The sequence below is a fragment of the Dipodomys spectabilis genome, unplaced genomic scaffold, assembly GCF_019054845.1.
Source record: "Dipodomys spectabilis isolate Male_0828 unplaced genomic scaffold, ASM1905484v1 ptg000098l, whole genome shotgun sequence".
In the NCBI taxonomy this organism is placed as follows: domain Eukaryota; kingdom Metazoa; phylum Chordata; class Mammalia; order Rodentia; family Heteromyidae; genus Dipodomys; species Dipodomys spectabilis.
The window spans coordinates 7,541,369-7,556,389 of record NW_024870775.1 but is presented as its reverse complement, the minus strand read 5'-3'; the positions used below and the strand labels follow the sequence as shown (position 1 = coordinate 7,556,389).

Here is a 15,021-nt window from a genome sequence, read left to right as displayed (position 1 = left end):
GCCACGCCCCATGCTGAGCCTGGCAACCCTGGGCCACGCCCCATGCTGAGCCCCCCTCCTTTGGTAGCTGCTGGGTGGTGCAATGGGCTTCCCACTTCAGATCACTTGGGCAACCACCATATTTATGAGATCCTTTCGCAGCAATGCTCAGGGCTGCTTTGAATTGGGTTGGAGAACCAGTTTTTCAGCCATATTGCATTGCTTTTCTTCCCACCCAGCTGAAAACAGTGAACTGACCTGCGAGTATGAAGAGTCCCAGAGCCAGCTCCATCAAATCCTGCGGGTGAAACTGTCTCTCACCTCCCAAGTGCATGATTACAAGAAGCGTCCAAGGTTGGTTTGAAGTGGAGCTGTCTCCTAGAGGAAAATAACAGTTTAAGTTGGGCACCATAGCTCACATCTATAATCCCAGCTGCTCAGGAGGCAGAGATCTGGAATATTGAGGTTCCAGAGCAGCCTGGGGAAAAAGTTACTGAGATACCCCCTACCCCCATCTAAACAAATAAGCCAGGCATGGTGTCACACATGTGTGATCACAGATATTCTGTTGGCATAGACAGGAGGAAAATGGTCCAAGGTCAGCCCAGGCAAAAACGAAAGACTTTATCTGAAAAATAACAAAAACAAAAAGGACCAGGATGTGGCTCAAGTCGCAGAGTGCATGCCTAGTAAATACAAAGCTCTGAGTTTGAGCCCTGGTACTGTCAAGGAAAAGAGGGGAGGGAAACAATCATGGACAGATAGCATGGACTAAAGCACCAGGTGTGAGTATGTCATGTCTCCACTGATGTTCACAGGAGCGTGGGGTTGCATACAGCTATGCAGCAGCCTCAGAGCTAGGGCAGAATGCAGGCCCTCACAGGCTCGTCCCACAGTCCCACCACAGCACAGCTGTCATGAGTCTCACCGACACCAAGCATGACCTGGACCTGCTGAAGGAACGGCTGGAGAAGGAGCAGGGCGGTAAGTCAGAGCTGCGGCGCCTTGTGTCCAGACTCAACACCGAGGTGATCACCTGGGGGACCAAGTACGAGACAGACACCATGCAGAGGTCCAAGGGCCTGGAGGAGACCAAGTGAGTGGTGGCCTTGAGCTGCAAGAGCCGGAGGCTGAGCAGGAAGTGGTAGTGGTGGCTCTCAGCCTCAGGAGTCCCTGCTGACCAGGACCAAGACCAAGAGGAAGCTGTCTGCACTTGCATGTACTGTGCATCCTTGTGTGCTGTTCACTGCTCGGGACCAATCCACGCTTGCTCACTGCTGTCAGAGATGCAGCAGCTGGATGGATGGATGCATGATGGATGGATGAGAGGATGGGTGGATAAATAGATGATGGATAGATGGAATTATGGGTGGACAGATAGGAAGATGGATGGGTGGGTGGATGGATGGAGGGTGGATGGATAGATGGACGAATGGATGATGGATAGATGGAAGGAATGGTGGATTGATGGCTGATAGACGGACAGATACATTGATGGATGGATGGAAGATGGATGGATGGATGGATGGATGGAATGATGGATGGATGGGAAGATGGATGAATAGATGGATACATTCATGGATGGGATGGTAGGTGGATGGGTGGTGGATGGATGGTGGATAGATGGGAGTATGGATGGATGGTGGATGGATGATTAATACGTGGATGGATATACACTCTTAACCCAGAGCTTGGTGCCATGCCCTGGGCCCCCACCAATGGCAGGCCAGGCCTGTATACTCCTGTCTCCTTGACAACCAGTCTGGTCCTCATCCATAGGAGGAAGCTGGCGGGTAGGCTTCAGGAAACAGAGGAGGCAGCTGAAACTGCCCAGGCCTGGATTGCGTCCCCTGAGAAAAATAAACAGAGGTTCCAGGCAGAAGCGGAGGACCTCCCCATCTACTTGGAGAAGGTGAGAAGTTGGAAAGCTCACAACCCTGGCTGGGTGAGGCCATCCTATGCCTGTGACAGGAGAGTGGGGCACAGGGTTTGTCTTCACGAGTGCACTGGACATGTGTGTGTGTGCGCACCACATGTGCGTGCCCACAAGAGAAAGAAGGGGGGAGGGAGGGAGAGAGGGAGAAGGAGGAGAGGGCAGGAAGGAGAAAGAGTTACTGGGTCTCATTCTTGCTAGCCAAGCACTCTACCACTTCAGCCCTTTTTTGCTTGAGCTATTTTTTTAGATAGGGTTACACACTTTTGCCTAGGCTGCCTTCACACCACGATCCTACCCTCTCCTGAATAGCTGGAATTACAGCTGTGGGCTACCACGCTCAGCCCCATTCTGAGATCTTAACACCCATCAAACTACAACCATCATCACAGGACCGGTAGGGGGTTGGTTCCAGGATTCCCCAAGAATCTTCAAATCTATGGGTACTCAAGTTCCTTATGAAGTGTTTGCATACCCTTTCGTATGTTCTATGTACCTATTTTTGAATGTGCTGGGGTTGGAACTCAGGACCCCAAGTTTACATTGTGAATACTCTACCACCTGAACCCTGTCTCAGTTCATGCCTTCCCGAATATTCTTTTTTTGGGGGGGGGGGAATCTGGTTGGGGGGTCCGGTCGTGGGGCCTGAACTCTGGGCCTGGGCGCTGTTCCTCAGCTCTTCAGCTCAAGGCTAGCACTCTACCACTTGAGTCACAGCGCCACTTCCGGCTTTTATCTTATGTGGTGCTGAGGAATCGAACCCAGGGCCTCGAGCATGCCAGGCAAGCGCTCTACCACTGAGCCACCTTCCCAGCCCGCCTTCCCGAATATTCTTGATCTGTGGCTGGTTGACTCTATGGTTGGCAGATGCAGAATCTGAGGATAAGGAGGAACAGCTGTATTTAAATAGGTCCATGAAGATAAAATGTGTTCCTAGAAAGTTATGTGACAAGTCTTCCCCTTTCCCTCTTGTGTACACAAACCAGGTCTCACCACGCTGTGTAACTAAGTATGTCTCATTGCATCTATGGTAAAGACTGATTGGTCCAGGGCTGGGGGCGTGGCTCGGTGGTGAGGGCGTGGTTCAATGGTGTGGGCGTGGTTCAATGGTTTGGGCCTGGTGCTAGAACTCTTGCCTAGCATGACCAAGGCCCCGGGTTTGATTCTAAGCACCACAAATATATATTTTACAAGGTTTCCTCCTGAGTAGCTAGGTCTTTCTTTTCAGTGGTACCAGGGTTTGAACTCAAGAGCCCCACACTTGCTAGGCAGGCAATTTACCACTTGAGCCACACCCCAGCGTCCCTTACTTTTAGTTATGTTACAGATAGAGTTTTGCTTTTTCCAGGGACTAGCCAAGATCTTCCTACCTCTACCTCCGAAATTACTGGGATTATGAGGCGTGAACTAGAATTTTCTCCAGTGTTGAATGAGGAGTTTGGGTCATGAGAAATGCATGTCACCCAACCTAATTTCCCCATGATGCATTTCTCTAGATGATAATATGTCTTGTTTTCAGACTTGATTTCCCCGTGGTTCTTCCAGCTGCCTCATAACCCTCTGGTGATCATATATGCACTGCTGTGCAAGGTTACGTTTTATAAAGTTTGGGGGAGGCAGAACCCCTTGGGTGTCAGGGATTTGTTTGGAACATTCTCACATGATGTGGCCTCTTGGCTGTGTGGCCACTGGACAGAGCCACATTTTCTGACTCAGTTACCTGTGACCTGTCACAGTCAGTATGGGTCCAGGATCCTTCCCACACCGAGGGGAGGGTTGTGTGTTCTCCTGGGAAGCTGTGTGTGTGTGTGTGTGTGTGTGTGTGTGTTCATGCACACATCTGCCCACAGTATTGGAATGTGAATGCATACTAGGTTGGTGCTCTACCACTTGACCCAGGCTCCTAGCTTTTTCCTGTAGTTGTTTTTCAGGTAGGGTCTTCCTTTTTTTTTTTGTCTTGGCCAGCTTCACACCACAATCCTCCTACCTATGCTGCTCTCTTAGCTGGGACATTTGTGAGTCACTACTGCCTAGTTTATTGGTGGAGATAGGGTCTTCAAATTGGCCGTCATCAAACCACAGTCCTTCTGATCTCCATCTTCTAACTGGGATTACAAGCATGAGACACAGTGCTCAGCCTAGACATCTTATTTTAATTCAGGCTGACAAATCAGTCTGCAAACTCACAGTTTGAAGCCATCCCAGGCAGACAACTCCAAGAGACTCTTATCTTCAATTCACAGCAAAAAGTTCAAAGCAGAGCTATAGCTCAAGTGGTAGAGTACTAGCCTTCAGTGAAAAAGCTCAAGGAAACCAGGCACTTGTGGCTCATACCTGTAATCTAGCTACTCAGAAGGCTGAGATCTGAGAATTGTGGTTCAAAGCTGGCAGGAAAGTCTGTGAAACTTTTTTTTTTGTCAGTCATGGTGCTTAAACTCTGGACTTGGGGAGCTGTCCCTGTGCTTTTCAGCTCAAGATAAGCACTCTACCACTTGAACCACAAAGCCAATTCTGGTTTTCTAGTAGTTTTTTGGAGATAAAGAGTCTCATGGAAAAAAAAAAATGCCGGGCGCTGGTGGCTCACGCCTGTAATCCTAGCTAGTCAGGAGGCTGAGATCTGAGGATTGCGGTTCAAAGCCAGCCCAGGCAGGAAAGTCAGTGACTCTTTTTTTTTTAATATTTTTTTTTATTGTGAAAATACTGTACAGAGGGTTACAATTACATGGGCAAGGTAATGAGTGCATTTCTAATCAAGCATTGTTGCCTCCTCCTTTGTTTCCCCTTCCCATCCCTTCCCATCTCCCGCCCCCCTCACCCCCACACCCCCCCAAGCCAAAGATGTATAGTTTGTGAGACTCTTATCTCCAATAAACCACCAGAAAACTTGAAGTGCACCATGGCTTAAGTGGTAGAGCACTCATCTTGAGCTGAAGAGCTCAGGGACAGCACCTAGGCCCAGAATTCAAGCCCCATGACCCACCAAAAAAAAGGAAGACAGGCAGAAAGAAGGGTAGAGTAACAAAGGGAAGGGAAAGAAGGCAAAGGGAGGGAGGGAGGGGGAGGAAAGGAGGAAGAAAGGTAAGAAGGGAAAGGAAAGAAGGAAGGGAAGGAGGGAAGGCAGGCAGGCAGGCAGGCAGGCAGGAAAGAAGGAAGGAAGGAAGGAGAAAGAAAGAGAGAAAGAAAGAAAGGAAGGAAGGAAGAAAGAAAGAGAGAGAGAAAGAAAGAAAGAGAGAGAGAACGAGAGAGAGAGAGAAAGAGATGTCTGGTGCCCATGGCTCACTCCTGTAATCCTAGCTACTCAGAAGGCTGAGATCTGAGGATCACAGTTCAAAGTCAGTCTGGACAGGAAAGTCCGTGATACTCTTATATCCAATTAACCGCCAGAAAACTGGAAGTGGCGCTGTGGCTCAAGTGGCAGAGCACTAGCCTTAAGCTAAAGAGCTAAGGGCTTAGGCCCAGAGTTCAAGCTCCACGACTGACCAAAAAAAAAAAAAGAAGAAGAAAAGGGAGGGGAGGGGAGGAGAGAGGAAAGAAGGAAGGAAGGAAGGAAGGAAGGAAGGAAGGAAGGAAGGAAGGAAGGAAGGAAGGAAGGAAGGAAGGAAGGAAGGAAGGAAAGGCAAGCTCTGGTCTGGGAAAATGGAGAATGCTGCCTGAGCCCAGGCCTGAGCAGACGTCATAGGGCAGCCACAGCCCTCCCACAGTGTGTGTTCAGAGCCAGAGTGTGGAAAGGAGGCCCATGGTTGCTGAGAGAAGGATTGGGAAGTGGGGCCCTCCCACTCCCCTCCCCCTGGCCTTCTCTTCCCAGGCCAACGTGGTCACTGCTGCCCTGGACAAGAAGCAGTGCATTTGATAAGATGCTGGCCAGTGTCAGCACAAGTTCAAGGAGCTGCGGGTGGAGGTGGACAGCTCGCAGAAGGAGTGCTGCGTGTACATGACCGAGAGCTTCAAGATCAAGATGGCCTATGAGGAGTTGCTCCAGCACCTGGAGCCAGTGAGGAAGAAAACCTGCAGGGTGATGGCCAGGCCCCAGGCCTGGTTCCTGCTGAGTGCCCTGGAAACTGAGCCCTGTGCGTTTCCTCATCTGCAAAACCAGGAAATAACTTTTTCCTTGACAGCTTCATGTGAAAATAAAATCTGACATATATGAAGTCCTTACCTGGCACACACAGTGGCTTGAATGACTTTTTTTTTTTTTTTGGGGGGGGGGTCCAGTTGTGGGGCCTGAACTCTGGGCCTGGGCGCTGTCCCTCAGCTCTTCAGCTCAAGGCTAGCGTTCTACCGCTTGAGCCACAGCGCCACTTCCGGCTTTTTGCTTATGTGGTGCTGAGGAATCGAACCCAGGGCCTCAGGCATGCAAGGCAAGTGCTCTACCACTGAGCCACCTTCCCAGCCCTTGAATGACTTTCTATATTGAGTCCTTACATTTCTCATAAGTGAATAATCCATGTTTCATAAATACAAGACTCAGGGACTGGAGTATTTTTCCACTTTATCATAATTCATTTTTTTTTCAAATTTTTATTGTGATTAAGTGGTTAAATAATTTCCCAAATTTCACAGTATTGTGGGATAGTGATGCTTAGTTAAAGTCACAAACACATCCTAACTTTCATGGAGCAAATTGTCTATCATGGTCTATAACATTTATGAGTTCTATGAGCTTTGCAATAGTTATTTCTTCCACATTGGGTGATATGTACATTTCTTCTGGTTTGCGTAGCATCAGCTGTTCCCTCTTTCCCACTTGTTCCCTCCCTCCCATCGCTGCCATTGAGTTGCTTAGTTTTTGGTCAATGTCCAGTGCAGCTGATGGGTCCCGCTGTTGTATGTTTTTTCCTGATTCCCTCTAGTTCTGTGTCGTCCTCCTGGTTTCCCTCCGGTGTGCACATATATATATATACATGTGATCAGCAGCACGGGGTTATTTAGTAGTGATTCGACCAGATGAGTGGAAGTCCTTTGTTTCTTAAGTCCTGTTAATTTTGTTGGACCACCTAACATTTTGGATTTAACATCCACTTATCAGGGAGACCATGTGTCTTTTGTCTCTTTGCACTTGGCTTACCTCATTCAACATGATTTCTTCTAGCTCCATCCATTTCCCTGCAAATGCCATTATTTTGTCCTTTCTAATGGCTGCATAATACTCCATTGTGTATAGATACCACAATTTTTGGATCCATTCATCTGTGGTGGGACTTCTGGGTTGTTTCCATATGCTGGCTATTGTGAACAGTGCTGCAATAAACATGGAGGTGCATGTGTCCTTGTACACTGGTTCCTGTTGTCAGGATAGATCATAATTCATTTTTATTAGTAGAAAATAAACACTTATTCCAATTTCAAAGTTGTTATACTTGAAGTTCCTAATTCTAAAATTAAAAAAAAGAATTTAATCACTTAATTTTTTTTCTACTAAGACAATGAGACTGTGGCTTAAAAAAAAGTGTTCAGCACCATTTGCTCAGGGTCTTTCAAAATTTGTTATGAGCTGGGTGCTGGTGGCTCACACCTGTAATCCTACCTACTCAGGAGGCTGAGATCTGAGGATCGTGGTTAAAGCCAGCCCAGGCAGGAAAGTCCCTGGGACTCTTATCTCCAATAAACCATTAGAAAACTGGAAGTGGCACTGTGGCTCACGCGGTAGAGCACTTGCCTTGAGCTGAAGAGTACAGGGACAGTGCCCAAGCCCAGAGTTCAAGCCCCACAACTGACCAAAAAGAAAATTTTTTTTGTTGTGAAAGTGTCCAGGAACTTTGCCATCTGTAAGGTGCAGGAGTTGCTGAGCTGTGTGGGAAGCCTCTCTGGGACAGACAATAGGGAGCCAAGCATCACAGGTCAGTGTACGTTCAGCACAATAATCTGCTCTGTAACAACAGTCCCTTTCCCTCCCGTTTCACTCCAGAGGGACATGCTTCTAAGCACTGAGGTATGAGGAGTCGCATTATTATTGGCTTTCCAGCTAGTAACAGTAAGTATCTGGCACAGATGCAATTGGTCCTTAATGTCCTGTGATTTTAGGAAATTCTGTAAATAATTTGGATTTAGTTCAATTTATTCAGAACTTATACATTCTTGGGCTGGGAAGGTGGCTCCAGTGGTAGAGCGCTAGCCTTGAGCTCAAGAGCATAGAGAAAGCGCCCAGGCCCAGAGTTCAGGCCCCACGACCGGACCCAAAAAAAAAAAGAGTATTTGACTTAGCAAGTGAGACAGCTGTCCCTCAGCTCTTCAGCTCAAGGCTAGCGCTCTACCACTGGAGCCACAGCGCCACTTCTGGTTTTTTCTTTTTGCTTACGTGGTACTGAGGAATCGAACCCAGGGCCTTAGGCATGCAAGGTAAGCACTCTACCACTGAGCCACCTTCCCAACCCAGAACTTATACATTCTTAATAAGGTTTACTACTCTGGCAGGGGAAGGGTCTGCTGGTTTAGCATCCTTATAAAACATATACATGTGCAGACAAGTCATTGTCTTAAAACATAATTATGGTACTACATTATTTAGACTAGCATCTAACAAAACATCCACAATTAAAATAGCTGATGAAACTAAATCCACAGTTAAGACAACAGATTCTCATTCTCACTTAAGCAATGTTTCTTAGAAAACTTTTAAAAAACTATGTGGGGGGGGGGTGTAGTTGTGGAGGTGGGAGGGAAGGGATGGTAAGAAAAACAAAGGAGGAGGCAACAATGCTTGATAAGAAATGTACTCATTACCTTACTCATGTAATTGTAACCCCTCTATACGGTATTTTCACAATAAAAAACTTATTTGAAAAACAACAACAAAAAAAACCTATGTGTTCTTAAAGCCATGTTAGGAGAGGTAAACAAGCCTTCCTCATTCTCTACTGTGGGATTTCACTTGGGATCGAGACAGAAATTCCCATATATAAATATTTCAGAAAAATCCACAGGAGTATTTAGTCTTTTATGCAAAGTGATGTCTAATGCCTATCGTTCTGCATCAGTAAGAAATAATGCAGACCAGAATTTCCTAATAGCACAAAGGCAAGTCCACTTGATCAGATGTCAGAGGACTGAGGTGGACTATTATGTCACTCTTAGTTGGAGCTTTTGCTGCCTTTTTCTATATTCTGTTCAGAATGTGAGTAAAGTGGACTTTTGTTAAGAGAATGGTGTTGGGTTTCCAGGACCTCTTTTGGGCCTTTCTTCCTAAATGGAATACACAACAAGTAAGGGAATGGGGGAGGTAATATGGGAAAACTACTCTTTCCAGCTCAGAAGGATTTGATGAAGCCCATATATGCATTCAAGACGACCATGGGATCCTCTAGCTGTGGGTCGTGGCTAGTGTGGTCATCCAGAATTGACACTGTGGATTGCGGCAGCATTTTCCTGTACAGCTCCAAAACCTTTGGGTAGGGGTTTATAGGATCCAACGGCCCATAGATAAAATGAATGGGAATCGTTACCGAGGTCTCACCCCTGTCTTTGGACCCTCTGAGAGTGAGCTGTGGGACATGTGGGCTGGAATCCGCAACAACGATGGGAACCTGGTCATTGACAGTCTCTTGCAGTTACGTTAATCAGAGGAAAAAGGTTAGAAGACGCTGGGTGGGAGCACTGGCCTCTGGGACTGAAGTTGCATTGCTCTGGATATTGCTTTAATTTTTTGGCCTATGTAGCTGGGTGCTGGTGGCTCATGTCTGTTAGCTGCATGGGAAGCTGAGATCAGGAGGATCACAGTCCCAGGCCAGCTCAGGCAAAAAATATCTGCGATACCATCTCCACAAATGAGAAACTGGAGGTTTGGTGCATGCCTGTGATCCCAGCAATGATGGATCAAGGCCCAAGTGCGGACCTGAATGGCAAGCAAGACCCCCATCTTAAAAAATACCCAGCAAGGAAGTGGTGCTGTAGCTCAAGTGGTAGAGCGCTCGCCTTGAGCTGAAGAGCTGAGGGACAGCGCCCAGGCCCAGAGTTCAAGCCCCACGACCGACCAAAAAAAAAACAAACAGCAAAACACAGAGCTGGAGGTATGGCTCAAGTGGTAAAGCACCAGCCAGGAAAAAGCAAACTGAGCAAGAATGAGGCCCTGCATTCAAACCCTGATACCACCAAAAATGTCTTTGGCTATCTGATGAATTTCATCTGATCACAGAAACCACTAAACAAAACCACTCCCTTTTCCCTGTTTTGTTTCCTTAGCATTGGGTGCTAAGGAATGCAGGCAACGATGGGGGAGATGAGGAGGGGTGAAGCATCCAGCTGCTCAGGGCTAAGCTTTGAGCCGTGTCAGGCATTGGGGTGACAGGAGCAATGGGTCTGTCTTAGTTGAGGGGCTACACATTCATGTCAAGGACAGAATGTGTCATGTCAGGACCTGTCCCTTCTCTAGAAAAGTCTCTCTCACGTGGACAACTGCAGATCTGTTCCACTATAGCCTCCATAAAAGATATGTGCAGAACATAATGACAGCCTGCTTTCCTCTTTATAGCTTTCATTTTCTGTGTGTGGGGCTGGGGGTGGGGAAGGTTAAGACACAGTCTCCCTGTGTATTCAGCATGGTCTCGAATTCATGAGCCTTTTGCCTCCCTCTCCTGAGTGCTGGCATTACAGGCATATGCTACCATACCCAGCTCTAGTGTTCGTATTTAAGAATTTGTATTTTTATCTAAGACTTCCAAATCTGAGTACAAATTTCACAACTACCAAATATCATGGGTCTAATTGTATACTTGGACCCTAATTCCTAGACTACTTTCTATTGGAAGCCATGAATACTGCACCATTTTGTTGAAGTTCATTTTAAACTGCGTGTGCGTGCATACACACAAGCATGTGTTAATATTGGGGCTTTCACTCAGAGCCTGGATGCTGCCCATTTTTCTCTCAAAACTGGTGTTCTACCACTTGAACCACAGCTCTATTTCTGGCTTTTTGCTGGTTAACTGGAGATAAGAATCTCATGGACTTTCCTGCCTGGGCTGACCTCAAACCATGGTCAGATTTCAGCCTCCTGAGTAGCTAGAATGACAGGCATAAGCCACCAGTGTCCTCTGCTCTTTCCACATTTTGAAAGGGCATATCAGAGAAATAAAGACAAACTAGGTTTCCTAAAGCCAAGAGAGTCAAAGAATCCTTTGAGAGATAACATCTGTAGTGCAGCTGACTACAAGTTCCATCCCTGCATCTCTCAGGATGCTCACTGGCATATCTGTAATGGATTTTGTGGTAGTTGCTGGTACTCTGGCTTGAATTCGGGGCTTTCTTGCTCATGGCTGGTGCTTGAGCCATGCTTCTAGCCCAGTGTTTTGCTGACCTACTGGAAATGAGTCTCAGAATTTTCTGCCCAGGCTGGCTTCAAACCACAATCCTCAAATCTTAGGCAGCTGAGTGGATTACAGGCATGAGCCACTGGTACCGGCCCCTCCTGGTTGTCTTTAGATTGAATGGCGTCACAGGTTTCCATTGTTCTAACACTTCTTGACTCCATTTTTTTCAGCCTTTCTTTTTTCCTTCCCTGCAACTGGACCAAATGTGGAAACACTGCCACAAGGTGGTGAGAGGGGGAACTACTGTGTGTGGATTTCTTGGGAGACACCAGGTCGTATCTTAGAATTATATTTGAGTTTTGGGGCTAGACGAAACATCCTGAGAGATGTGCAGTTAGGGATATCTTTCCATAAAATAGCAATTCGACTTTCCCCCATTTAAACTCAGGCTTTTGTTCGCGCTTCCATTTGCTCAGGGGTATGATCTGAAGAACTCTACCCTTCCATTTCCTCAACAATTAAGCCAAAACAAGTACAGAGTCCCTCCCATACTAACCTGAAGTTTCATTATAATGGCTTGGTACACATCCCATTAAGCCTGACACTTCCCAAGTTCCTTAGGTCATTCCCTAGGACTTCCTGTGCTTATCCCCAGAGGGGCTTTTGGCCTATCAACCATTCTAGCAGGTGTCAGCTTGGAGGCTTCTTACTGGAGAAATGTGGGGGGCTCCCTAGGCTTTAAGGAGGCATTGTGGTGATTTGCTAAAGGGCATCCCCTCCCCCCGCCTCACGGAATTCCAAAGCAGCCCTCCTTGCCTTTCAGGGAACAGGATCCAGGTGTGTTTGTGCCTTCCTCAACTTCCTAATAGCAGAACTAGAAAAGTTCTTGTAGTGGGAGATGAGGTGATGTTTTTAGCTTCGTATTTCTAAGAAAATGGACCAGCACAGAGCCAGTGACTCACCCCTATAATCCTAGATACTAAGGAAGTTGGCATCTGAGATCAAGGTTCAAAACTAGCCTGGGCAGGAAAGTCTGTGAGACTATGATATTCAATTAACTACCAAAAAGCTAGAAGTATAACTGTGGCTCAAGTGGTAGAGGACCAATCTTGAGTGAAAAAGCTAAGGAATGATGTCTAGTCCCTAAGTTCAAGTCCTAATACCAGCACACACAAAGAAAAAGAAAAAGGACTTGTGACACACACACTTTGTTATGTAATTGCAGAATGGTTTGATACGAAAATATAATCTATGGTCTTGTAAAAAAATTATGCTAGCTGGGCACTGGTGGCTCACGCTGGTAATCCTAGCTATTCAGCCTTACCCAGGCTGAGGTTTGAGAATTGTGGTTTGAAGCCAGCCTTGGCAGGAAATTCTATGAAGCTCTTACTTCCAATTAATCACCAAAAAGCCGAAAGTGGAGCTATGACTCAACTGGTAGAGTACTAGGAATAGCACACAGGCCCTGAGTTCAAGTTTTGGACCAGCACACACACACACAAAAAAAGGACACTAATTGGTAATCCGCAAATCCACAAAAGTCAAAGTAAGGGTACAGACACAGAGAAAATGGACCAACAACTAAATGGCTTTTCTTAATGTCTTGAGCTAGCTTTCAAGGCTGTTATTTCTCCTCAGGAAATCATCACAGAAACTCCCAACCCTCCCACTCACTAGCTACTATCAAGACAGAAGATTTGCTAGAAAAAGGCCAGTCATAACTTAGTTGAATCAAAGGCCCAAAGGGAACCTGCTGAACGTTATAAAGGACTGTTCTTTCTACATTTTCCTATGCTATGTCTTAGACTAAAAAAAATGTTCTGCTGCCAGGTCCTGAGGTACATGCTTAGTACCCTAGTACTCAGAAGGCTTTAGTAGAAGAATCCTCAGATTTCTGCATCCCAAGTAGCTAGGTTTACAGGTATAAACCACCACCAGCCCAAGGCTACTAAATCTCACCTTTAGAACAGGCATGAATTTGTAAACTGAAATTCCTGGAAGCTGAATTGTATTAACATAGTGATTATGGAGAGATGAATGTTGCAGGTTGAGTGACAAAATGATCTTGGGCTATCTTAGACACTTGAATCACCATTCACTTTTTTAAAAAATTTTAGCTAATATTCTCATGATTATTGTGTAAGCCTCTGGGAATGGATCACTAAGCTTAGGGAACCCCTGTCCCCCACCCACTCAAAGCTAATAGCTGAAACCTATAGGAAGTGATTTGATTTCCCCATCTAGCTGAAGCCTCATCAACTGACATTGATAATAGTGCTGATTTATGCCTTTCTTTCATTCTGGGAATGTAAACATTTGAGTAACCTCTCCCATGATGACAGATGTCATTCACAGTAATTTAACCTGTGTCCCTTCTGGCTCAGAATAGACTATTGTTTCTGCTAAGGCAGAGTTTATTTCACATCATGGTGGTCAAACAAATCATCAGGAACGGAGCAAGCACGTTGGAGACAGGTAGTGAGACTCAGTGTTTACCCCTGAACTTCCACAGGTTCAAGGGCAGCAGTCTGTCTGGGAGGAAGTGTGGTTCAGGACATTTGTATTTGTATTTGTGTGTGTGTGTGTGTGTGTGTGTGTGTGTGTATCAGTCATGGGGCTTGAACTCAGGGTCTGGGCACTGTCCTTAAGTTTCTTTTTATGGTCAAGGCTAACACTCTACCACTTGAGCCACAGTGCCACTTCTGGCTTTTTCTGTTTATGTGATACTGAGGATTTGAACCCAGGGCTTCATAAATGCTAGGCTAGCACTCTCCCACTGAGCCACCTTCCCAGCCCATTGGTTCAAGACATTTCTTCTAGGCTGGGAAGGTGGCTCAGTGATAGAGCGCTAGCCTTGCATGCACGAGGCACTGGGTTGGACTCCTCAGCACCACATAAGCAGAAAAGCCTGAAGTGGCACTCTGGCTCAAAGTGGTAGAGCGCTAGCCTTGAGCTGAAGAGCTGAGAGACAGCGCCCAGACCCAGAGTTCAGGCCGCACAGCCGACCAAAAAAAAAAAAAAAGTGCATCTTCTCGGAGTAGTTGCATCTTGGAGTAGTTGCCAAGTTCCCTCCAACTTTTCTTTTTCAAGGGATACTAAAGGAGTAGGAGAGGAGGTGAGGGAGGAGAAAGTGGGAGAAGAAGGAGCGGGAAGAGTTGGATCTCAGAAGCTTTGAACAAAGGAAACAAGATCACAGGCCGAGCAGAGGTCACCTGTGGCCGCTGAAGCTCTGAAAAGAAGTCGCCCTCCAGGTGAACGAAGACCACAAGTCCCCAATTCTGGCCTGGTGCCCGTAGCTCACGCCTGTAATCCTAACTACTCGGAGGCTGAGATCTGAGGACTGTGATTTCAAAGCTCACCCGGGCAGGAAAACCCATGACTCTTACTGCCGAAAGAGAGAGGAAGGAAGGAGAGAAAGAAAGGAAAGAGAGAAAGGGGGGAAGGAAGGAAGAAAGGAAAGAAGGGAGGGAGGGAGGGAGGGAGGGAGGGAGGGAAAGAGCCCTGTGGCTCAAAGTGGTATGGTTCCAGCCTCGAGCGAAAGAGCTCAGGGACAGTGCCCAGGCCCTGAGTTCAAGCCCCACGACTTACACACACTGACACACAGGCAGGCAGGCGCGCGCGCGCGCACGCGCACACGCGCACACACACACACCACACACACACACACACACACACACACACACACACACGCACCCTCAGTAACTCGCGTCTTAACAAAGAGCACACATCTCGCTGAGGAGATGTTCCCAGAAGCGAGCTCTGGTCACTACCTTCGGGAAGTCGTCTCGCACCACCTCGAGGGACCAACTCCAGACCCCAGGCAGCCAGCCACCCGGCCCCCGGCCCCGAGGCCTCCCAGAACCCAGG

The 15,021-nt window shown here is 47.0% G+C and overlaps 1 pseudogene; it reads left to right on the top strand.

Moving 5' to 3' along the window:
- LOC122113674 overlaps positions 1–6,060 on the top strand; it is a 48,039-nt pseudogene extending 41,979 nt beyond the window's left edge.
- The last annotated feature ends 8,961 nt before the right edge of the window (positions 6,061–15,021 follow it).